The sequence below is a fragment of the Sorex fumeus genome, unplaced genomic scaffold (assembly GCF_029834395.1).
Source record: "Sorex fumeus unplaced genomic scaffold, SorFum_2.1 ptg000129l, whole genome shotgun sequence".
Taxonomy (NCBI): domain Eukaryota; kingdom Metazoa; phylum Chordata; class Mammalia; order Eulipotyphla; family Soricidae; genus Sorex; species Sorex fumeus.
Window position 1 is genome coordinate 12966027 of NW_026606186.1, and position 24730 is coordinate 12990756.

At 36.5% G+C, this 24730-nt stretch overlaps 1 non-coding gene across 1 annotated transcript; it reads left to right on the forward strand.

Moving 5' to 3' along the window:
* The first annotated feature begins 22758 nt into the window (after positions 1 to 22758).
* On the forward strand, positions 22759 to 22864 carry LOC130045863 (U6 spliceosomal RNA). The gene has a single exon (XR_008795632.1). It is a non-coding gene; the product is annotated as a U6 spliceosomal RNA (small nuclear RNA).
* The last annotated feature ends 1866 nt before the right edge of the window (positions 22865 to 24730 follow it).

Genomic DNA, 24730 nt, shown 5'->3' on the forward strand with positions numbered 1-24730 from the left:
ACCAGACTATGAAAAATATGTAATAGGTCTCACTTGCTGCTATTGTAAACTACAACCCCATGTCATTCATACATATGTTAGAAACCAGCTCTTGCTTTCCTTGTGCTCCCATTGTATTTTCCTTGTGCCCCCATTGTATTCTGGGTGACCTCACATCTGTTCAGAGCTCTCTTGTTTTAACTTCTTAGTGATTTAATTTTTTTTTTTTTTTTTTGCTTTTTGGGTCACACCTGGAAATGCACAAGAGTTACTCCTGGCTTTGCACTCAGGAATTAGTCCTGGCGGTGCTCAGGGGACCATATGGGATGCTGGGAATAGAACAACGGTCAGCTGTGAGCAAGGCAAAGGCCCTACCCACTGTACTATTGCTCCAGCCCCGTGATTTAACTTCTTAAGCTCTTCTTCTTTTTGTTTTTGCTTTTTTAGCCACAGCCCTGGTCTCCTGACCCCTGTCCTCCACTCAAGTCCTCTCTGATATACTTTATTGACCCTCAAGAAGAATGAGGGTCACTTTCACTTTGAGGCCTACAAGGTGAACAGAGGTAGAATGTACTACTTCTTACTCTGGTGTTTATATCCCAAATTCATGTATTCTAGTTATACTGATTCCAGTGATTTCGGGCCCTCCTCAAAACATACAGTTGACTCATAATATCATTTACTTTCTTGTTATGAAGCATTAAATAACAACTGAAAAATACCAACACATAAATACACAGACAATTATAAAATAGCTTTCAGGAATATCCCATTTAACTTGAAAAATAAAATCTCTAGAATTACTAAAATTAACTGTTCCTTATTAATTATTCTCCCTCCTTCCTCTCCTACCCTCCAGGAATATTTTCCCTAAATTACAAATAAAATGATTACAATTTCTTCTTTTTATTTTTACACACTCTATGGTTCCACTCTTATCCAAAAGTAGGCAACTACTATGAAATCTTCCCTCAACCAAAATAGCATGAGCAAATTAACAATCACCATGGATGTAACACATGAAACCTAAATAATACCAACATAGAGTAAAAATATAAATTATATAATGAATTATATAATAATTATATAATGAATACATAGAGCTCGGCAATAGGCTTCAGAGCAGATAAGATTTGTCCTTGCACAGCAGATAAGACCTGTCCCTGCATAGTGACCCAATAGGGAGTGTCTGGGTGTATTTGACAAGTACCAGATATGGGCCTTGAGTCTTACTCAACCCCCCAAGAATTGTAACCTACGCTTAGGAAGCCATTCCTAATTGCAGCATCTAGCCCTAACTGGGATTGGACTGCAAAGCAGGGTTTGAAAGGTCATAGATCAGTAGTGCTAAACTTATATGATTGGACCATCCTTTTAAGCCAAGACCTCTATAAAATAAATATCTGTCTATTTGGCAGTAAGAGGTTTGTCCTCACACCACCTAGGGTGAAAGATGTGCCTTCCTGGACACAATGTGTAACGTGTCTGGGCACATTGGGGAAAACCTGTTCCCCAACAACACAAAAAATCAAAATAGGAACAATGTATATATGTATGTATAGTTTCACTTAAAAGAATCAGGAGGCCAATGAACACATATGAAAGCTGAGAGTTGGTGATAGTGGTGTGTTTGGTCAATCATTGGAGGCAGCCATGGTAATCATTTAACAGAGCTACACATCTAATTAAGTAACATTTGACTCTAAATGTAATGTTCTTGAGAACTCTTTTAGACAATTCTGATATCTTAGAATACTTCTATTTTATATATATGCATTTTTATGTGATATATGTGTGTAAATATATTTTAAAAATCAAAATAAAGCACAGATGCTTATATAAACAGTTCAAAACTATAGTAGCCTCAGGCTGAATGTAGTTCACATAACAAGAGGGTTGATGAAGCTGCCAAGAAATACTGTATGAAATGCAAACTTTCTTTCAAATCTGAACTCTAATTTTGTCTTTAAATTTTTCCTGAAAAACATAAACCCTCTTAGTACTTTTTTCAGCTAGCAGATGTTAATCAAAATCTGAAAACCAAAGTAATATAATGGCAACTTTTGTAAAGCAGGCAATACCCATATACTCATATACCAACGTAGTATTATGCACTATGTAAAGTTGCCCATTTCCCATTTAAAATTTTATTTATACATTAAGTAGATCAGTTAGCAATAGTTCATCTCAGGTGCATAACCTGGTATTGGAATGTGTATACTTGGATTCTTGCAGGTTCGTTTTTCCAAGATTATGTCTGATAGTTTCTCAAAGACTTTATATTAATTTTCATTCCACCAGAAGTTTGTAAACATTCCTTTCTACCTACATATTTCTATTAAAATCATTGTAAAGTTATATTATTTTAGTGATAGTATTTTAGTTCCTGATAACCCATAATCACAGTATTTGGATGGTTGTCACAGCATGTAATCCCAGAAATAATTATTTTAAATTATATTTCCTTTTAGTGAAATGTCTGCTCAAGTTTTTAATAGGTATTCAAATGCATTTTTGTTTGCCCTTTTAAATGAAGCTCTTTACAATTTCATATTCAAGGTATTACTTTAAGAAGATATTCTCATCCAAATTGTGGTCTTTTAACTTTATGATATTCTATGAAAAACATATTGAAATTATTAATATTAATGTGATCAAATAACCAGTAATTTCCTTGTAAAGAAAAACTGATTAAGTCTTAAGATATGGTTCACATTATGAAAGTCATAAAGATGTTCATATACTGTTTCCTTTAAATTTTGAGTTTCATACTTAAAGTTTAGACTGATTTTCAAAAAATCTCTTATTTATCTACAGAGATATAATTCAGTATAAGAAAATGTATTAGTATATGATGAGCAGAAATGGATGGAATTTTATAAATTTAAGTGTCCTAGAACCATTGTCACAATAAGAAATAGACTATCTTTTAAAATTATTTATAATTAATGTTTTGATAGTGGTGTTGACAGTGATGATCTTGGTATCTATATACTGTTCCAAAGTTGTTTATGATTAGATTTCAGGTCAAAGAATCTTCCAACACCGTTCCCTTCAGCAGTGTACATTAACCACCACCAGTGCCCTCCAATTTCCCTCCCAAATTTGTCCTTCCCCCAAATCTACACAGGAACTTTTCCTCTCTCTCTCTCTCTCTCTCTCTCTCTCTCTCTCTCTCTCTCTCTCTCTCTCTCTCTCTCCCCTTTTGGACATTATGGCTTGCAATACAAATACCTTTTAGTATCAATATTGCAAACCACAATGCCCCAAAGGAGAGAGAGAGAGAGAGACAGAGTAAAGAAATATACAAAATCCTCAAAAAGAGTTAATTAAGATAAGCAAATTATAGTATGGTATAGCTTACCAATTATGTAAACTTAAAAACTATGCAGGATAGTATTTCATCTTCTTATGGATAAAGACAAATATTCTTAAAATTATCAAGAATAAAATGGGGGGGGGGGGGAAGAAAGACTATCTTGTCTATCCCTTTACCTACTTTAAACACTCAGTTCTTGTCCAGAATGATCATTTCCAACTTCAAAATGTGTGTTAATAAAATTTTTCCTTGATTCCCTCCACAGAAGAGAATGCAGAAACTTTCTTTATATACATCCTGGATATATACATATACCTATTTCAGTCTCTATATAAAAATAATTCAAAAAATATATATATATACACACACTCATTTTCATTACAACTTTGTTTATAATACATAACAACTGGAAACAATCCAAATTCTCAATGAAGAATGATTGGATGAAATATTTTTGATAAATATACACAGTGTACTATTACAAAGCTATGAAAAAAGATGAAATATGCCCTTTTGCTACAGCATGGGTATAACTAAATATGATCAATCTAAGAAAAGTTAGCTAGAGGATAACTACCATATCTCATTAAAAAGTTGTATATAAATAAACAAAGCAAGGAAACAGACAACATCCAATGAAAATCAACCCTTAGTCTCACTTCGCAATGTGAGTCTATAGAAGATTATAGAGTTAGTTACGAGTTCAGTGTACTGTGGAAAATGGATTTGACATTGTGGTAGTTGATATGGGTGCTTTGTGCCCCTAAGGAATACACATGTTTTTGTTCTCATAAAACAATGTCACCTCAATAAAAAAAATTTAAAAAGATAAAACATATTTTAAAATAAATAAAATTTAATGTGTCTAGCAGATACAGTTCACCAAACATATTCTTAAAAACCTTATTAGTGCAATTACTAATCTACATAAAATTAGGTTCAGTTCGTCAAGTTATACCAAAAAACTTGTGACAATTATTGCAATAATTGTTGTGTCTAATAAATATTAATTTCAAGAAGATATTACCAATATTTAGTTATTTAGTGTTAAATTAATGAGTAAGGTATATTTGTTTATTTACTTAGGTCTTTTTTTCTCTTGCTTGTTTATATTCATACATCTGGGTGTATGTGTTTGTGTACCTGTGTGTGTTTGTGTGTGTGTGTGTGTGTGTGTGAGAGAGAGAGAGAGAGAGAGAGAGAGAGAGAGATGAGATTGGGGCTCACCTTGAGAAAACTGAGCAAGCAGGGATAGGTATTAGGTGATATATTTTAAGGCAACCTTTGATCTAGTATCATGGAGCTGAAAATGCCAAATAGAAGGCATAAATAGAGTGGGGGGTAGAGGTGAGAGAATGATGATGCAGACTACAAGTAACATAAAGACATTGATTGAAGGTCTTGGACATTTTTGATGATAAAAAGATGAGTCAACTGTCTACATCAAAATGTGTGAACACTGTTGTAAGAATATGATGCAAGGCTGCAGAGATAGTGCAGGAGTAAAGATGATTGTCATGCATATAGCCAAATTGGTTCAAACCCTGGGACTACATATAGTCCCATGAACAGCACCCTGCATAATCACTGAGCACAGAGCCAGGGTAAGCCCTTAATATTGTGGGATATCCCTTCCCTCCACCCAAACAAATTGAGCCAAACTATAATTAAATGTTTTTACCAAGAGGGTAGGGTAAATTTTAGGAAATCTTGAATCACTTGCTAAAGGCTAAATGACAGTCATGGCTGGTGTAAAGCTGAGTTAGAAAACTGCATACTTGGATCTAGAACTCTATTATAACAACATTGCAAAGTGTGATGCCTAAATAAAAATTGAAAAAGAAAACAGAATGGACCTGAAGGAGAGGAGGAACATTTTATTGCAAGGAATTATCTTATATGTTTTCAGTGCTCATTAAGAAATCCAAAAATCTGTAGGAAGTATATCTAGGAAAGACAAAGTTATCAGGAACAGAAAACTAAAATATGAGTGATGAAAAAATAGTTGTTTAAAGTGGGTGTTTTTCTTACTGAGAAAATTTTAAACTCTGTTCTCAAGGTCTTCTGATTGCATAAAGTCCACCTGCATTATCTTCAATCTGTAATCTAAATTGACAGCCTTAAAAGTCTAAAAACCTTGGTAACAGAAAAAAAGTTAACTGTATCTGTATCCTAAATAACCTAAGATAAATTTGCCACTAAAAACATTCTATTAGCAAAAATCAAATTAAAGGTGATGTCTTTCCAGTGTGATTCCTATACACTTCCTGTTTCAGTGACTACAAGAGAATATTTCATTAGATCGAGAAAGAGAGGCACCAAAAAAATCACAGAATTTAATGGATAACAGATGATTAGGAACTATAAACATAATAACTTCTTTCTTATATAAACATAAGATTAATAAGCATGGAAATCACTGTAAAGCATACATTATATATCTACATTATAGTTATTCACCCACCCTTCATTTGTATATCTTTGTCAAAAAGCAATGGATGACATGCATAGGATAATAATTGTTAAACTCCGAAATCAACTCTCTGAGGCTATAAATTTGTATCAGGATGAAGAAAGTTGCAACAACTACAAGAATACAAGTTAATACTGTCCAATTTTATTTTTACCTTTGATCACAAGAATATTATAAAGCAAAAAATTATCCAAGGGTAATTTCCATGGGTCATTCCTGGAGAATATTGTGCACATTAGTTTTCAGAAAGTAAAACTAAGATCCATAAAAGAAATTTGTCATACTTCCAATAATATTTTCAGTCCCTGGCAAGTATCAATTTATTATTAGTGCATAATAATGACTACTATCTCTTTACTTTTTCAATTTTCAGAATACGGTTTTTATTCTAGCACCAGTACTTCCTCCTACCTCTTGATATATTAAAAAACTGAGAAATTATTAACAAAACACCATATTCTGTATTTATTAATAAATTTCTAGACATTACGAAGTCACCAGAAGAGGATGTAAAGGATTGTTTTCTTCTGACTGGTTGTGATATAACTCCATTTTCCCATAGAGAGATAGTGATTATACAGATTACAGGTGAACATTAGTGACTAGAGACTGGATAGTGGTACAGAAGATTTTTTTTCTCAGAATGCATTTCAATATTATTAGTGTTCAACCTTGTTGCCTCTCCTTGGTTTGAAAATGTAAAATGACTATTGTTTAGGAAAATTTACTTCCTTTACTTAGTTAACATGTTCCACTATATGAGTTGAGGCTTGCCTCTGGGTGATATCACTGGGCCTATTCCAAATGGGGGCCAGAGGCCCTCTCTCTTGGATGAATCCCAGAAACCTCCACATCGGAGGCTCTATCATATTTAGGGCCCACACCACAGTTCCTAAAGTGCATGACTGCTTACACAGCTGCTCAATATAGATTTATTCAACAAAATTATATGTTGCTCACAGTTATTCTTCCTGTCATTCAATGAGGACAGGCAGAGAAGACATAAAGCAACTTCTAGCTAATCTCTCATCACCTTTTGAGGGGGACGGGTTCACCATAAAAATTCATCCTCAGCACAACAATCACAGTCACAGCCCTCCCGTTGTTCATCGCTTTGCTCGAGCAGGCCCAGTAACGTCTCCATCATGAGACTTGTAGTTACTGTGTTTGGCATATTGAATACGTCACGGGTAGCTTGCCAGGCTTTGCTGTGCGGGCGAGATACTCTCGGTAGCTTGCCGGGCTCTCTGAGAAGGGCGGAGGAATTGAACTCAGGTCGGCCATGCTGGCCGCTTGTAAGGCAAACACCCTACCGCTGTGCTATCGCTCCAGCCCAGCACGACAATAACACTAGAAAAACGATGGGAAAAATAACATAAAAAACATGAAGTTCTATTAGAGAAAACAACACCACTGAAGACATAAACAACATCAGTAAATGATCGGAGAGTGTCTTTAATGATATTATGATGAGAATATTCCATGAGTTCAAAGAAACAATTGCACAGGTAGCAAAGCATAAGAAAGTATGAGACCTTAAATGAAAAGGCTATTATAATCTGAAGTGACAGAAAAGAACATAGTTTGTATATTTTCTTAAAAAGTCAATAGAAGCTCTTAGCAACAGAATAAGAGAAACTGAGCAGAAGATTGAGGAGGTTCAAGATGAGAAAGAGGAAACTGTTAGGAAACAGCAGAAAGTGAAAAATGATCTGAAAAGAAATGAATAGCGTATGAGACAACTCTGGGATGAGTCCTTGAGGAACCATCTAAGAATCATTGGAGCCCCTTAAAAACAGGAAAGCAAATGTAAATAAACAATTGTTAAAGAAATAATTGATAAGAACTTCCCAGAGATGAGATATAGGGACTGAGATTCAAGAGGTCTCATGGGTCCCAGTGAAAATAGACCCAATTAGGAAAATTCCAAGAGACATTACACTCAAAATGACAAAATATAAATATAAAGGCAGAATGTTGAAAGCAGGAAGTTAAAAAAATGAGCTTATAAAGGAAAGATATACAGCAGATTTATCAAATGAGGTTCTATAAACCAGAGGAATATGGAAAGATATAGGATAAAACCTCAGTGAACTGAACATCTTACCAAAAATATTCTATTTAGCTAGATTATTATTCAGATTTAAAGGAACTAAACAAATCATCATGGATTGGCAATCATTGTCACTGTCACTGTCCTTCCGTTGTTCCTCGATTTGCTGGAGCGGGCCCAGTAATGTCTCCACTGTGAGACTTGTTACTGTGTTTGGCATATCAAATAAGTCCAGGCTTTGCTGTGTGGGTGAGATACTCTCAGTAACTTGCCTGGCTCTCTGAGAGGGGCGCAGGAATTGAACGCAGGTCAGCATGTTGGCTGCATGAAAGGCAAACACCCTACCCACTGTGCTATCGCTCCAGCCCATGGATTGGCAATAGCTCAGGGAATTCATAGTCTTGATCAGTTTTGCAAGAAGTTTTAAAATAGCTTATTTAATGACAGGAGAAACTTCTACCTTTGTGCCTGGCTGTCCTCGCCGGGGCCCGTTGGAGGGAGCGGATTGAGCTTTCCTCCCCGCCCCAATCAGGGCTCCAGCAGCCGAAGACCTCCAGGACCAGCCACCACCATGCTGAGACCACTCTCCGCATACATGAAGGTACTGGCAGAGGGACAAAGCCACACGGGTTCTGGGGCCAAGATCTCCAAGCCTACTCGGATTGGGGCCGAGCATCCCCAATCCAAATCCTACAAATTCCAGTAGGCGGGGGTCACACCCACCAACTGGCCCCCCTGGCGCCGTGTAATCCCATCAGCGGCCAAGACTCAGAGACTATAAAAACCAGCTCCTGGAACCGCGTGGCTGCGTTTGTGGTTGCGCAACATCTTATTTTTTCTCCCTTTATTTTATTTTATTTTTTTTTAAAGTTGTAGATTTACAATTTTTTGTGCTTTGGTTTCAATTATACAATGATCAGATACCCATCCCTCCACCAGTGCCCATTTTCCACCACCATGGATAATATCCCTCCCACCCCCATCCCCCCATCCCCCCTGTCTCTGTGGCAGGGCAATCCCCTGTGTTCTCTCTCTCCTTTTGGGTGTTGTGGTCTGCAAAAGAGGCATTGAGTGGCAAACATGTTCAGTCCATAGTCTACTTTCGACATGCATCTCCCCTCCTGGGAGGATCCTCCAAACATCCTTTATTTGGTGCTCCCTTCTCTATCTGAACTGCCCTTTCCTCTAGGATACCCGGCTGGCCTCTAAGTTATGGAGTAATCCTCCTGGTGCTGATCTCAGCTATTCTTGGGTATTAATCTCATACTTTGTTACTTTATATCCCCCAGATGAATGCAATCTTTCTATGTCTATCCCTCTCTTTCTTTTTTTTTTTTGTGTTTTTTTTTCCCCCTTTATTTTATTTTATTTTTTTTAAAGTTGTAGATTTACAATTTTTTGTGCTTTGGTTTAAATTATACAATGATCAGATACCCATCCCTCCACCAGTGCCCATTTTCCACCACCATGGATAATATCCCTCCCACCCCCATCCCCCCATCCCCCCTGTCTCTGTGGCAGGGCAATCCCCTGTGTTCTCTCTCTCCTTTTGGGTGTTGTGGTCTGCAAAAGAGGCATTGAGTGGCAAACTTGTTCAGTCCATAGTCTACTTTCGACATGCATCTCCCCTCCTGGGAGGATCCTCCAAACATACTTTATTTGGTGCTCCCTTCTCTATCTGAACTGCCCTTTCCTCTAGGATACCTGGCTGGCCTCTAAGTTATGGAGTAATCCTCCTGGTGCTGATCTCAGCTATTCTTGGGTATTAATCTCATACTTTGTTACTTTATATCCCCCAGATGAATGCAATCTTTCTATGTCTATCCCTCTCTTTCTGACTCATTTCGCTTAGCATGATACTTTCCATATTGTACCACTTGTATGTAAATTTCATGACTTCATCTTTTCTAACAGCTACATAGTACTCCATTGTGTAGATGTACCAAAGTTTCTTTAACCAGTCATCTGTTCCTGGGCATTCAGGTTTCTTCCAGTTTCTGGCTATTGTAAAGAGTGCTGCAATGAACAAACAAGTGCAGATGTCACTTCGACTATACATTTTTGCCTCTCTGGGGTATATTCCCAGGAGTGGTATTGCTGGGTCAAATGGGAGCTCAATTTCTAATTTTTTGAGAATCGTCCATACTGTTTTCCAGAAGGGCTGAACCAGTGGACATTCCCACCAACAGTGAAGGAGTGTCCCTTTCTCGCCACATCCACGCCAGCATCGGTTGCTTTTGTTCTTTTGAATGTGGGCCAGTCTCTGAGGTGTGAGATGGTATCTCATTGTGGTTTTGATCTGCATCTCCCTGATGATTAATGATGTAGAGCATTTTCTCATGTGCTTTTTTGCCATTCGGATTTCTTCTTTGAGAAAGTTTCTGTTCATTTCATTGCCCCATTTTTGGATGGGGTTGGATGTTTTCTTCTTGTGGAGTTTAACCAGTATTTTGTATATCCTGGATATCAACCCCTTGTCAGATGTGTATTCGGTGAATAACCTTTCCCATTCTGTAGACTGTCTTTGTACTTTGGTCACTGTTTCTTTGGAGGTGCAGAAGCTTCTTAGTTTAAGATAGTCCCATTTATCTATCTCTGTTTTCACTTGCTCGGCCAGTGGCGTGGCATCTTTGAAGATACCATTAGCTTCAATGTCATGGAGGGTTTTGCCAACTTTATCTTCAATGTACCTTATGGTTTCTGGTCTGATGTTGAGGTCTTTAATCCATTTTGATCTTACTTTTGTACATGGTGTTAGGCAGAGTTCTGAGCCTATTTTTTTGCATGTAGCCGTCCAGTGATGCCAACACAATTTATTAAAGAGGCTTTCCTTACTCCACTTCACATTACTTGCACCTTTATCAAAGATTAGATGAGCATATGATTGAGGAGAGATGTCAGTGTATTCAACCCTGTTCCATTGGTCTGCAGTTCTGCCTTTGTTCCAGTACCATGCTGTTTTAATTATTACTGCTTTGTAGTACAGTTTGAAGTTCGGGAGGTTGATTCCTCCCATTTTCTTTTTCCCAAGAATTGCTTTAGCTATTCGTGGGGGCTTATTGTTCCATATAAATTTCAAGAGTGTTTGCTCCATTTCTTTGAAGAATGTCATGGGTATCCTTATAGGGATTGCATTGAATTTATACAATGCTTTCCGTAGTATTGCCATTTTGACAATGTTAAGTCTCCCGACCCATGAGCAGGGGATATCTTTCCATTTCCTCATGTCCTCTTTTATTTCCTGAAGTAGCGTTTTGTAGTTTTCTTTGTACAGGTCCTTTACTTCCTTAGTTAAGCTGATTCCTAGGTACTTGATTTTCTGGGGCACAATTGTGAATGGGATTGTTTTTTTCATGTTACTTTCTTCTCTCTCACTGTTTGCGTATAGGAAAGCCATGGACTTTTGGGTATTGATTTTATAACCTGCAACTTTACTATACGAGTCTATTGTTTCTAAGAGTTTTTTGGTGGAAGTTATTGGGTTCTCTAAGTAGAGTATCATATCATCTGCGAATAGTGAGAGCTTGATTTCTTCCTTTCCTACCTGAATGCCCTTAATATCTTTTTCCTGCCTAATCGCTATTGCAAGTACTTCCAGTACTATATTGAACAGCAGTGGAGAGAGTGGGCATCCCTGTCTCGTCCCTGATCTTAGAGGGAAGGCTCTCAGTTTTTCCCCATTGAGGATGATGCTTGCTGTAGGCTTGTGGTAGATGGCTTTAATTATGTTGAGGAAGGTCCCCTCTATACCCATTTTGGCTAGGGTTTTCATCATAAAGGGGTGCTGGATCTTATCAAATGCTTTCTCTGCATCTATTGATATGATCATATGCTTTTTATCTTTTCTTTTGTTGATATGGTGGATTATGTTGATTGATTTCCGAATGTTGAACCATCCTTGCATCCCTGGGATGAATCCTACTTGGTCATGGTGTATGATCTTTTTGATGAGTAGTTGGATTCTATTTGCTAGTAGTTTGTTGAGGATCTTTGCATCTGTGTTCATCAGGGATATCGGCCTGTAATTCTCTTTCTTTGTGCTATCTCTGTCTGCTTTTGGTATCAGTGTGATATTTGCTTCGTAGAAACTGTTTGGAAGTGTTTTTGATATTTCAATTTCGTGGAAAAGCTTAAAGAGTATTGGGAGTAAGTCCTCTTTAAAGATTTGGAAGAATTCACTAGTGAATCCATCCGGGCCAGGACTTTTGTGCTTGGGGAGACTTTTTATTGCCATTTCAATTTCCTTGATGGTGATAGGTCTGTTCAGGTATTCCAGGTCTTCTTGGTTCAGCCTTGGGAGTCTGTAGGAGTCTAGGAATTTATCCATTTCCTCGAGGTTTTGATGTTCCGTGGCATAAAGCTTCTCAAAGTACTCCCTGAGGATCCTCTGAATTTCTGTGGTTTCTGTTGTAATGACCCCCTTTTCATTTCTGATTCGGTTTATTAGGGTTTTCTCTCTCCCTTTCTTTGTGAGTTTTGCTAGAGGCTTATCGATCTTGTTAATTTTCTCAAAGAACCAGCTCTTGGTTTCATTGATCTTTCGGATTGTTTTTTGGGTTTCCATCTCATTAATCTCTGCTCTGAGTTTTATTATTTCCTTTCTCCTGTTCGGGTTGTGCTCCTTTTTTTGGTCCTTCTCCAAGCTCTTAAGCTGTGAGGTTAGGTTACTTATGTGTGCTCGCTCCTCCTTCCTGAGGAATGCTTGTAGAGCTATAAACTTTCCTCTTAACACAGCCTTTGCTGTGTCCCATAAGTTTTGGTAACTCGTGTTCTCATTTTCATTCGTTTCTAGGAATCTTTTGATTTCCTCTTTGATTTCCTGTCTAATCCACTCGTTGTTCAATAGTGCACTGTTTAATTTCCAGGTGTTTGATTTAGTTTTCTGTTTTTGTGTGTGATTTACTTCTAATTTCAGCGCATTATGGTCTGAGAGGATTGTTGATACAATCTCTACCTTCTTAATTTTATGGAGGCATGTTTTGTGGCTCAGCATGTGGTCTATCTTGGAGAATGTTCCATGTACGCTTGAGAAGAATGTGTATTCAGCTTTTTGTGGATGAAGTGTCCTGTATATATCTACTAAGTCCCTTTCTTCCATTGTTTCCCTCAAATGAAGTATGTCCTTGCTAAGCTTCAGTCTGGTTGATCTATCCAGAGGTGACAAAGCAGTGTTGAAGTCTCCCACTAGTATTGTGTTGCTATTGATGTCTTTTTCCAAATCTATGAGTAGTTGTTTTAAGTACTTTGCTGGTCTCTCATTAGGTGCATATACATTTATTATTGTAAGTTCTTCCTGTTGTACAGATCCTCTGATCAATAAGAAATGGCCTTCACTGTCTCTTATGACCTTCTTCACTCTAAAATCGATGTGGTCTGATATAAGGATGCTACCCCAGCTTTTTTATGGGAGCTGTTTGCCTGTAGGATTGTTTTCCAGCCTTTGACTCTGAGTCTGTGTTTGCTTTGACTATTGAGATGCGTTTCTTGCAGGCAGCAGAATGTTGGGTTCAATTTTCTAATCCATCCTGCCACTCTATGTCTTTTAATTGGTGCGTTTAGCCCATTGACATTGAGAGAGATTATTGTTATGGGATTTTGTCCCATTGTTCTGTTAAAATTTGGTGTATTTGAGGGGCCTTTCTTGCCTTAAAGTAGCCCATTTAGTTGTTCTTGTAACCATGGTTTTGAGTCTATGAAGTTCCTGAGCTGTTGTTTGTCTGTGAAACTGTGTGTTGTTCCTTCTGTTATGAATGAGAGTCTTGCTGGGAAAAGTATTTTGGGGGAGGCATTTATTTCATTGAGTTTTTTTACTATGTCCCACCACTGTTTTCGGGCCATGAGGGTTTCATCAGAAAAATCAGCTGTGAATTTTAAGGATGCTCCTTTGTAAGAGATTTCTTTCTTCGATCTTGCTGCTTTCAGAATTTTGTCTCTGTCTAAGGTTTTGGTCATTTTGATCAGAATGTGTCTTGGGGTATTTTTATTCGGATTTCTTCTAGCTGGTACCCTTCGGGCCTCCTGAATGTGGTCACAAGTTTTCTTCAGCTCTGGAAATGTTGTAGCAATGATGTCTTTGACAGTTTCTTCTTCATCGAGGTTTTCTTCCTGTCCCTCTGGGACTCCAATAATTCTTATGTTACCCCTCTTGGCTTCATCACGATCTTCTCTTGCCATCTGTTCCCGAATTGTGAGTCTCTTTTCCATTTTCTGCTCTTTTCTGGAGAGTTTCTGAACTTCATCTTCGAGCTCACTGATTCTGTTCTCAGCCGCTCTTACTCTGCGCGCAACATCTTATTATGACATTTTATTATCTCATTCCTACTTTGGACAAACTGGCAGGCTACCGAATGTAGCCTGCCCACACGGCAGAGTCTGGCAAACTCCCCGTGGCGTACCCAATATGCCAAATACCAGTAACAATCATGGGTCTCATTCTCCTAAAGATCCTTGAATATAATCTCAGGGCTAGGATGAAGGAGACATTACTGGGGTCTGCTCAAGGCAATTGACGAATAACAGGATGATTTGTGATTTGTGATTTGAATGACAGGAGAAACTTCCCATCATGTGTTATTGAATGTGATACTTACTAATTGTGCTTATGGTTGTCCTCTACTAGATAAAAGAAGGGTTAAAAATATATACTAACTAATAATTACAAATTGACTTTTATTGATTTATTTTCTAATAATTGTATTTGCCATTTTAAAGGGTTTTTTTGACCAAGTTACATGAAATAAATGTGTTATATGCCTGCAAAGGGTGCAAAAACAAAATGAAGCCTCATTTATGATAGGAACACTTTGATGATTACTGCAATAAGGTCCAAATACAAAATAAAATTTAATGCAATATATTTTAGATGTCAGAGTTAAAAGTTTAGTTATGTAAATAAGAATAGGCAGTATACTATATTGTATTAAATGATTAGCATTTTCTTATTTAGATAGGCTAAAATCATGTAGAAATTAATTACTAAAATTAGCTTTTATTGAATTTATCTTCCAATAGTTACATTTATCAGATTCTTAAATTGTGATTTAATAATTTCCATTTGACAGTTTTATTGAAACAAATAATATGGAATAAATTTGTTATATGCCTCTCAAGGGGGCAGGCTAGGGGTTAGAAGGGACCTTGGGGACACTTGTGGTGAGATTGGTGTCACAACATTATATGCCTGAAACAATTCTATTAAGAATAGCTTAGCAAATCACCGTGTCTTTAAAAAAAGTTAAAAATTGGAAATAAAGAAAGTTTAATTCCTTAATTTATACTTATGCTTGACCATATAAGTTCAGTCTGATGGAATGCAATTGAAAATAATCTGTGTACTATCCAGCTCATCTTATTTAAAATTAAGCTATTTTCCTCAACTGCACCTTATATTTCTGCTGATAGCAAAATGGAAATAATTTGCTTCATAGACCAAACCTATACTCTGATAAAAGTAAACACAACCACCAGTCTAGCTCCTGAATTCCATACTAGGGAAGAACCACCTGATGATATCTGAACTATTCAAAGAGAAGTCATCTTTACATAATTTAAACTACTGTAAAAGACCAGAATTAGAGTCAGATAAACATCATGTAGCTCTTATGAGACCAATCCTCTCATACAGGCATACTATTAAATTTATTTTAAAATGTTATACAATATGTACTACACCAAGACACTACTAACTTGAACAAAAGAAAAAATGACAATGGATATGTGAACTTTCCATTGTGATGACTTTCATAGATACCATGCCATAAGATTTTATAGAACCAGCAATTTTACTGGCAGGAAAGATTAAGGGAAAGCGAGCAATATATTCTTTGTAGAAAATATTCAACAAATAAGTTTGCAAAATTCTATGTTATGTATATATTCAGTAGAATTCTAACAAGCCAAGTATGGTTATATGAGTTTGAGTTTACACAACATGACTCTCTGTTCAAACAAAAGAATACCAGTAACACAACTCAGTGACTCTTAAATGCATGGTCATCCAGAGTTTTTACAATCTCTTATTGACAATGTTCATGATTCTATATAAAATATTAATCAAATTAACAAATAGGAAAATGTTACTCACATTAAAGGGAATAGAAAAGTAATGGAAACTAACGTAGATTAGTTATTCTAACTCTGCTCAAGGACACAAGAGAAAATATAATAAATAAACAATGGAATATTTCAACATATGTATAATTTTACACAAGTAGTCAAAAAACTACAAAATCTGAAATAAAATCTGCATTAAATAGTTACAACATTATTTGAAACAATGGAAGAATTTAAATGAAGTAGATCTATAGAAATGCACGTGATGAAAAAAATAAACTCTAAATCCCCTTAGAGAAATATTGAATACTCCAATAGTCATTGGTTTTCCAGGAAAGAAAATAACTTGTGGCAGAAAAACTATCTAACAAGGTAACAATCTAGCACTGTAGCACTGTAGCACTATCCTCCCATTATTCATTGATTTGCTCCAGCGGGCACCAACCAGTAATGTTTCCATTGTGAGACTTCCTGTTACTGTTTTTGGCATATGAATACTCCATGGGGAGCTTGCCAGGCTCTACCATGTGGACGGGATATTCTCAGTAGCTTGCTGGGCTCTCTCAGAGGGACGGAAAAATTCAACGTGACCTGGGAAAATGCCCTACCTGCTGCGCTATCGCTCTAGCAGACTGGAGCGATCTAACAAGGTAAGTTTATTCCGCTGAAAAATCACTGAAGATATACCTTTATAGCATTCAAGTTTTAGTGATTGTCGAAAATGAGGAATAGAAAGAAAATCATGTTTAGCATAATAATTACTATTAAAACTAAAAATAAGTTCCAGAATTAAAACACCATTTAAAAAATATTTTAAGCAGTCAGAAAATAACAACCTGTAACACAGAAAAGAACACTAGTTTGAATAATAACTAATTTATCTTTAAAATTTTTATTTTTTTAAGGGACTGAAAGAAAAAAACAGCAATCATGGAATCTGTAAATCTAGATCCAATAAAAACAGTCTATTCAAAATGAAGATAAAACAAGAACTTTTCAGAAGATGAAAACTAGAATAATTATATGCTTTAAAATCTGTACCAGAAGGAACTTTCAGAGGTATACACGAGACTAAAAGGATATAGTAGCAAATGGTAATCTGAATCTTTAGAAGAAAGAGAAAATCGTGACCATGCTGCGAAATAAGAAATTACAGGGACAATTTTAAAATATGATATATTTTGTTTCTTTGTTTGTTTGAGCTTTATTCATCTTAGCAAAGTGTTTACAAGAAGTGCCTAATATGATATCTTAACTTGTGAAAATATTTACTTCTATATATTTAAGCAAACACTATATATATATACATATTTCACTGTATCATTGTATCACTGTCATCCTGTTGTTCATCTATTTGCTCGAGTGGGTGCCAGTAACGTCTCCATTTGTCCTAGCCCTGAGATTTTAGTAGCCTCTCTTTACTCTCTTTACTCATCCTGTCCAACAGTGCCACATACATATTCAATATTAATACCATATTAATATTATACATATTTAATATTACTATTTTATTAATAAATGAAATATTCATATTTAAATATGTAAATATACATATTTAATATTAATGTAAGTCTATAATATAATATTTATATATAGTGATTTTTATGGCATATTTATATATCTAAGAACTACACCATAAAGGAGAAGAATGTATTAAATGGTCTTAAACTTAAAGATTTCTTGTATTTTGCTTGTAGTCATGGCATGCTAACTTAAAAAAAAAACAAATATAGGATCTGTAGAGCTATTAGAGGGGGTAAGGCACTTGCCTTGAATGCGAACAGTTAAACCCAAATTCAATCCCTGCCACCACCTACGATCCCCCAAGCAGCACTGCCAGGAGTGTTTCCTGTGTGGAGCCAGGATTAAGCCCTCAGGAGTGTCCCATAAAGAAGAAAAGAAAAGAAAAATAATGAAGTAATAAAATAGTAGATGAAGATTTAACAATGTATGTTTTAGTCTCAAGTACAGTGTTTTAGTTTCCTTAAGGCTATTGCAACAAAGTACCACAAATTAGGCGTCAAAACAACAGAAATTTGCTGTCATGTAGTTCTGAGGATGAGACATCAGAAATCAAAGTCAGAGAAGGATGTTAGGATGTTGTCTTGCCTGGGACAGCTTCTTGTAGACTCTGTAGTTCTTTGGATTAGGACAAATCCTCTCCATGTCTTCACACTCAAAATTTCCCTCTTTTTTTTAAAAATTTTTCATTTTGGGTCACACTCAGCGTTGCACAGGGGTTACTCCTGGCTCTGCACTCAGGAATTACTCCTGGAAGTGCTCAAGGAACCATATGGGATGCTGGGAACAGAACCCTGGTTGACCGCATGCAAGGCAAAAGCCCTACCTGCTTTGCTATCACTTCAGTTCTCAAAATTTCCCTCTTGATAAGGACAATAGCCTTAATTAAATCATAGTATGTTAAAAGATGTTTCACACTAAAATTTAGCATGTATCCTAAAAAGTGATAGAGTTACTATTATCGCCATTTCACTGATAAAACTCCGCAGGTCCTTGCAAATTAAGTAGATTGCTCAAGTTTTCACAATAAGTGGGTTGTGTATCTTTTTGTATATGTGATTTCAAAATGTTTTTAATCACAACTCTATATTATTTTATATTTATTTACATCAACAGGATTATGAATAGGTAGCCTCAGGTCAGAGGCCTAGATAGAATTGAACTAAAAATAGAATGCAGTAATTTAGATTCTCAGGTCAGACCTGTGCACAATAATAGTCTATGCCCTCTGTTTTTCAGTTTGCAAAGAACTATTACAATAGACATCTAAAAAGGGCTCATGCTTAATGAAGTTGATTAATTTTTTAAGTAGATAACAGTCACCATAAATATAATTTACTTAAATTTCTAGTCAGTTTCGATAAAATGCACATCAAAGGCTAATCCAGGAGGTTAATGCATAGAGAGTTGTGGAGAAAACAGTCAGTTAGATAAACATTTAACAATGGTACAGGAATGGAGGGCATAAGCTCTCTAGAAAGTGGCCTTGGGTCAGATCAAAAAGATTAATCAATGTTAAGCTTAATCTAACTCATGACACAGTTATCTGGAAATGTTAAAAATCTGCTTATTTTTAAAGAAACAAAGCATTATATATTTTTTTGAGAATAAGAAACATGTCTTCTAAGAAACTTTAGAGAGAATTTTTAAAATTAATTAATTAGTTTAGTTTCGGGGAACCACTCCTGGCATTTCTCAGGAATACTCCTTGTTCTTCAGTTGAAATTACTTCTGGCCTTCGTCTGAGGAACTATGGGATGTCAGAGATCGAACATAGGTTGCCCTCACGCAAGGCAACTACCCTATTTACTCTGCTATCTCTCTAGCCCTGTTATGTAGATAGAATATTTTGATCTCTTGTTTTTAAACAGGGGAGCTGAGAATAAAATGAATTGAGTAATATGATTGAGAGTCTTCAGTTATTAACTTATAAATTTTTAAAGCAGAATTTAAAAAATTAGGTTAGTTAACTCCAGGATGCCTATTTCAAACCATAATGCTATATCAATTTCACATATTATATTTTCTTAGAGGTATCATAATTTCCTATTGATGACTAGAAATGCTTGTAGAACTGATCACCCTCTAGATATGCTAATGTGACCCTTCACAGAAATACCTGCTACTTGATATTTTTTTAAAGTTCTCAATAAGGAAAAATAAATGAAGGAGAAATCTAGAAAACACCTCTTGGGGATTATTAGAAAATATGACGGAAAGAAAATCAAATGTATGTGAAAAAACTTTTCGAACCGTCTCTTTAACAGTTAGAATTCTCAAGAACTGGCTTCAAATCCTGATGTTTTGTTTAGACTATATATTTATTGGAACAGAGTCTTGTTTTTTCCATACCTCTGTTTTTGTACTTTAAAGTGTAGCATATGATTCAGATGATCAAATCTAAGTGACATAGTTTCTCTAAAGTTCTAGAATTCTGTGGTTATTGCTATGAAAAGGGAAGAGAAAGAAATAAATTATTAGGTTATTATCAAAACATGTTCATTTGGTTCTTTAGTTTTAATAACATAAATATTTATTTCTGATGAGTTGTCCAGACTTCAGACCTTCAGAAATAGGTGAAAATAGGTGACTGGAGCTTTTCTTCCCTTTTGGAGGTCCTGTATTTTTTCTTAATGTGCATATAGTTTCCACAAAAGAACATTTCTAGCTGAACGAATAACTAGAGAGAGAGAGAAGAAAAGTGCCTGCCACACAGCCATCAAGGCAGGCTTGGCAGGGGTGGGAGGTGGTGGGGCAGCTGGTGACATGTGGTAAACAGGAAACTGGAGTCATTGGTGGTGAGAAATAGACACTGATAGAGGGATGGGTGTTGGATTATTATATGACTAAAACCTGATCATGAACAACTTTGTAACTGTGTATCTCATGGTGACTCAATTAAAAAAAATTAAAATTAGAAAGAAGAAAGAAAAGTAGCAGGGAAAAAAAAACGGTCTTTGGTCTTGCCATTCATGGCAGAATTAAATGTTTGTTTCTGAACATAAAAAGGTAAAGGTAAAGGCCCTCCCGTTGATCGTCGATTTTGCTCGAGCGGGCCCAGTAACGTCTCCATTGGAGACTTTGTTGTTACTGTGTCTGGCATATCGAATACTCTCGGTAGCAATAAAGGCAATATTTTGAGAGATTGTAGCACTGTAGCACTGTCCTCCGTTGTTCATCAATTTGCTTGAGCAGGCCCAGTAACATCTCTATTGTCAGATATATCGTTACTGTGTTTGACATATTGAATATGTTACAAGTAGCTTGCCAGGCTTTGACGTGCGGGCGAGATACTCTTGGTAGCTTGCTGGGCTCTCCGAGAGGGGCAGAGGAATCAAAACTGGCTCGCCAGTCCACACGCAAGGCAAACACCCTACCGCTGTGCTATGTAAGGGTTAAAAAAAAATCCCCTTTGAATCATGTCTGCCATGGAGGCAGGGGGAGGGTGGGAAAGGTAGGGTATACCAGGGATTTTGGTGGTTGGGAGTGTGCACCGGTTGAGGGATGGGTTTTTGATCATTGTGTGATTGTAACCTAAACATGAAAGCTTGTAACTATCTCACGGTGATTCAACAAAATTTAAAAAAAAAAAAACAAAAAACGCAAATTCTGACCCAACAACTTCAGGGTAGAACAACAACAAAAAATCCCCTTTGCTTTTTCTTTATTTTTTAAGTAAAATGGTTTTTTTTTTATTAGTCTGACAGAAGGAAATTACATACCACAAACTGATACATGGGCTATTCTGAAGTAGAATGCATTCCTTTTCAATTTTCCTATGTGGTCCAGCATTCAGACATTACTTAGCCATGAAATATCCAATTATGGGGAGAAAGCATTATAAGTTTAGGCATAACTAATAACTAGAAATATTTTCATTTAAATTTTGTTTGTGGTTTTGGGTCACACCTAGAGATGCTCAAGTATTACTCCTGGTTCTGCACTCAGCATTTACTCCTAATAGTGCTCAAGGGACCACATGGGATGCAAGAAATCACACCTGGATTAGCCACATGCAAAGTAAGGGCCTTACGTGCTGTACTCTCTCTCCATTCCCAGAAAATTTCTTTTGTGCCTCTCTTACAATCCATCATTATTATTTTTTTATTAATGGTACAAAGAATCTATGATAGATATGTATATATAAATATTAAATGGAATATTAATCGAATAATACTATTCTGCTTTTAAAGAATATAAAATCATACCTCTTGAAACAAACGAACTTGAACTAATTGTTATGCAAGAATATTTAAGAATTAATTAAGGAATAAAGTAGAGAAAAATTAGTAGGTGCTTTCACTCCTGTGTAGAAATTTAAATAAAGAAAATTAAGTGGCAAAAGTATTTTTGCCACTTAATTTTCTTTATGGCTGTCCTCACTGGGGACCCTTGGAGGGGAGCGGGTTGAGTTTCCCTCCCTTCCCTGAGCAGAGCTCCAGCAGCCGAAGACCTCCAGAATCATTGATACTTATTTTTTTTTATTATCTCATTCCTACTTTGGACAACCTGGCAGGCTACCGAATGCAACCTGCCCACACGGCAGAGTCTGGCAAACTCCCCGTGGCATACCCAATATGCCAAATACCAGTAACAGTGATGGGTCTTATTCTCCTAACCCTGAAAGAGCCTTGAATATGGCACTTTTTAAAAAATCTCAGGGCTAGGATGAAGGAGACGTTACTGGGGCCTGCTCGAGACAATCGACGAACAACAGGATGGTCGTGATCATGATCGTGAAGTGGCAAAAACAAAAACAATCAAACAAACCAACACCTGACCCTCAATCTCTTTGAAAACCCTGGTGGTTACCAGAGGAACACAAACTGGAAGGAAAGGCACGTAGAAGGTTCTATCTGGTGAAGTGCCAATGAGATTTTGGATGGGTGCTACAGATCCTAATATCCATATAGTTTTTAAGTTCTACTCTTACAATCTTATATGAGTTTGTAAAATAATGATACATCAATTTAAAAGGGGAGAAAATCAAGTAACATCAAAACATATTTTAACTGAAAACTTTAACTTGCATCAGATTTTATCCAGCATTCACCAGCTTCTGGTGATATTATTAGCTCTTTACTTCCACTAATAGGTGCCCAAGAATTGAGTTTTAAGCTCCTTTTGTTTGACTTTTCTAATTCAATTGAGCAGATTTTTCAAAAAGTTCACTTATGAAGTGACTTCCTGGTTTAAACTCATTGAAATTTATCCTGTGAGGTCTAGGGTATCAGAAGGTAAGATTTCCTGGATTGACTTGACATAGCAACAAAGCAATTCTCATCCCTACTTCTGCCAGATCACGCTTGCTTGTGGCAAAGTGAGCCCACATTCTCACTGAGTTAAAAACCTTAAATTTCTCTGCTATCTTCGGCAGCACATATACTAAAATTGGAGCAAGGCACAGAAAATTATCATGGCTCCTTGCAAAGAAGACATGCAATTTCTTGATGCCTTTCATATTCTTTTGTACACCGTTGAAGGGTCCAGTGCTGGAACATTGTATGACAAACCAATCAAGAAAAACTTTGTAACTGTATCCCACTGTGATTCGATTTTTAAAAAAATCTTATATTTCTTTTGTGAGAGGGGTTAGTGGACTTCCCAGGCATTGCTCAAGAGGTTCAGGGTTTCCACTACCAACTCTCTGCCAACTACGCCTGCTATTTAATGCCAGGGCTGGTAGATTTAGTGTTCTGCATGGCCAGGGGATACTGGCACTATCCTGGCAAGTTCTGGATTATTTCATGGCAAAACTTCACCAGATACATGTTAAGGAGGAGCTGCAACTTTTCTGTTTCAAAGACCAATTTTTTTTTTGCTTTTTTGGGTCACAGCCACTGATGAAAATGGGTTACTCCTGGCTCTGCACTCAGGAATTACTCCTAGCAGTGCTCTCCCCAGAGATTTTTTTTGGGGGGATGCTCAGAATGAATCTGGGTAGGCTGTGTGCTAGGCAAACACCCTACCTGGTGTGCTACCACTCCAGCCCCTCTTTTTTTTTCTTTTTTAAGTCAAATATCTCTTGGTGTAGACAACCATGTCTTTACAACAGCAAGCTTGGGGAAATATCTGTAAAGTTAAACTTACCTACCGGTGCAGAACTTTTAAACTTTTAAAGTAATTTTAAAGAACTTTTAAAGTACTCCCCCCTTTCTCTCACTTCCCAAATACTTTTAGAATTTGAGCAGTGCTCACTTTATTCCTAAAGTCAAAGAATAGGGTAGTCTAAGAACAGAAATAAATGTCACCACATTAACTATATACAAATCAGATTTAAGAGTTACTCCTCAATTTTCTCATTGTAGGTGTATAGAAGGGGTGCAGCTAGTTCCATCAATAATTCTTTGGATCTCCCTTTATCCTCTAATGATAAGAGTTATTTTGTGTATCCCTTTTTGTTCTTCTCACACTTAATTAATGTGATTGTGGTGAATAAATTGTTGGTTGCAGTTAATGGCAAGAACACGTAGCACATGTGTTATGTGTGTGTTTTAAAATAAAGAAAATGAGTCCAAAAAAGTGAAACAGATGATAGGAACATAGAGATAGTACATTGGGTAAGGCCCTTGCTTTTTTTCATGTGGCCAACCTACATTTAATTTCTGGCATCACAAAAGGTTCCTCAAGCAGTGCCAGGAGCAATTACTGAGTACAGTGCCAGAGTAACCCCTGAGCATTGCTGGGTACGGCCCCCAAAACAAAACAAACAAACAAAATAAGAAGTGATATGATATGTCAAGGTCACACATTTTTTTATTTAAAAAATAAAATAAGACATGTATCCAATCTATCCCATTAATTGCAATTCTACATAGAAAACTTGAATTGTATTTCTGGGACCCAATCCTTTTCTTTCACATACTTGCTATGTACTATTTGAAGAAGCCACTTATGAGTTTTTGCCCCAGATTGATCCTCTGTGAGACGGGGACATTTTTTTAGTGAAAGTTTCTGCGTGTTTGAGTGACAACCAAATTAGATTATTTGTGCAAAACATTTAGCACGTAGTGGTCAGTGTTTGATAAATTTTGACTAAGATTTTTTTAAAAACGAGGAAAAACACTAAACACTCTGTCAGTGGATAAATGAATACAACATGTGGAATAGCTTTTGTCCTGAGTTTAGCAAAGCCATCCTGTGCTCCCAAACGATGTGGAAAGCAGCCACATAGGCTTTTGCATGATTTCTTTTAGCCAGCATGCTTGCAAGTAACATTAAAAAAAAAGTGCTGTCCAAGCTGTTAGCTGGAATTGAAAGATACAGTGATGGTTAGAGGGCCCATTTAGTAAGAGCAGAAAAATGCACTGGGAGTGAATCATTTGTCTGGACA